A 2,355-nucleotide genomic window follows, 5' to 3' on the forward strand; every position below is an offset into this window, starting at 1 on the left:
TATGTAAATACAAAATAGTTGAGAGGGGAAATTTAAAATCTGAAACATCTAGAGTATCAATAGCAGTGTCTAGTTTATTGGGGCAAACTGTGTTAATAGATTAGGTGTGTAAGAGGTGTCCTCTAATGATACAAAACATAATCTTTCCTGTTCATCTGTTGATAATGTCGTTTGGCGATTTTGATATAATTCTGGGAATGGATTGGTTATCTGAGCATGGGGTGATTTTAGATTGCTATAAAAAGAAGTCCACTGTTCAGAGTGAAAATGGCGATTAGATTAAGGTTAATGGTATTCGAACCAGTGGGCCGACTCATTTTATTTCAACTATACAGGCTAATAAACTTTTTCATCAGGGTTGTACAGCTTTTCTGGCTTATGTTATTAATTCAGATGCTATTGAAAGTCAATGCAGTAAAATCAGAACTGTTTGTGAATTTCTTGATGTTTTTCTTGAAGAATTGTTAGGATTACCACTAGATCAAGAGGTTGAATTTGCAATTGAAGTATATCCTAGTACAGTCCCGATATCAATACCTTCATATCGTATGTCACCTACCAAATTAAAAGAATTGAAAGTATAGTTGCAGGATTTACTAGATCGAGGATTTATATGTCCTAGTATTTCACCTTGGGGAGCTCCAGTGTTGTTTGTTAAAAAGAAAAACGGTTCAATGTGGTTATGTATAGATTATCGTAATTGAATAAGGTGACGATTAAGAATCGATATCTATTACCTCGTATTGATGATCTTTTGACCAGTTGAAAGGAGCTTTTGTGTTTTCAAAGATTAATTTGAGATCGGGTTACCACCAATTGAAGGTGAAAGAAAGTGATGTACCAAAGGCAACATTTCGTACAAGGTTTGACCATTATGAATTTTTAGTTATGCCTTTCGGATTGACAAATGCTCTAGCTGCTTTTATGAATCTCATAAACCGTATTTTTCAATCGTACCTGGATTTGTTTGTTGTGGTTTTTATTGATGATATTTTGGTTTATACAAAGTCTGAATCTGAACATGAGCAACATCTCATAATTGTTTTACAAATATTATGGGAAAAACAGTTGTACAGAAAACTTAGCAAATGTGAATTTTGGTTATCAGAGGTTATATTTTTAGGACATGTGGTTTCAGCAAATGATATTAGAGTTGATCTAAAGAAGATTGAAGTGATTGTTCAGTGAAAAGCACTGAGAAGTGTGTCAGAAGTACGTAGTTTTCTGAAATTGATTGGTTACTATCGTAGATTTGTAAATGGAGTTTCAAAGATAGCTTTGCTGATGACAAAGTTGTTGCAAAAGAATGTTCCATTTTTCTAGGATAATCATTGCCAAGAAAGTTTTGAGAAGTTGAAGCAAATGTTGACTGAGACACCGATTTTGACTTGCCAGAGTTGGGAAAAGATTTTTTTATTTACAGTGATGCTTCTTTGAATGGTCTCGGGTGTATTTTGATGCAAGATGGAAAGGTGATAGCATATGCATCTCAACAATTGAAAGCATATGAACGTAATTACTCGATGCACGATTTGGAACTAGCTACCGTGATTTTTGCACTGAAGATCTAGAGACATTTATACGGTGAGAAATGTTATATTTATACTGGTTATAAAAGTCTCAAGTATCTTTTATCTCAAAAGGAGTTGAATTTGAGACAACATCGTTGGATAAAACTTTTAAAAGACTATAATTGTGTTATTGGTTATCATTTTGGTAAAGCTAATGTTGTAGCTGATGCATTAGTAGAAAAGTAGCAATCGAATTACGAGCGATGTTTGCACTACTCGATATTAATGATAATGGAAGTCAGTTGGCCGAGTTGAGAGTTAAACCGATGATGTTTGATCAAATCAGGTCAGCACAGTTGGAAGATAACAAATAATGAAGAAGAAAAAAATTGTTTAGATTGGAATGTTATAGAAATTCATCATTGATGAACATGATTGCTTGAGATTTTGTAATTGGATTTATGTTCCAGCTGTTTCTAAACTGAAAGAGTTAATATTTAGTAAAGCACATGATGGCTCTTTTGCGATGCATCTAGGTGGAATAAAAATGTACCGTAATCTACGAGAATTTTATTGGTGGCCAGTATGAAAAGAGATATAATTGAATATGTAGCTAAATGCTTACTTGTCAATGAGTAAAATAGAGCATCAAGATCCTACTGGATTACTTCAGCCTATTAATATTTTTGAATGGAAATGAGACTGTATTATGATGGATTTTGTAACGGGGTTACCATTGTCAGCAAGCAAGAAAAATGTTATTTGGGTGATTGTTGATCGGCTTACAAAGTCAGCTCATTTCATAGCATTCAAAACTGATTGGTCACTTTAGAAACTTGCTGAA

This window comes from Gossypium arboreum, chromosome 6 (genome assembly GCF_025698485.1).
Source record: "Gossypium arboreum isolate Shixiya-1 chromosome 6, ASM2569848v2, whole genome shotgun sequence".
Classification (NCBI taxonomy): Eukaryota; Viridiplantae; Streptophyta; class Magnoliopsida; order Malvales; family Malvaceae; genus Gossypium; species Gossypium arboreum.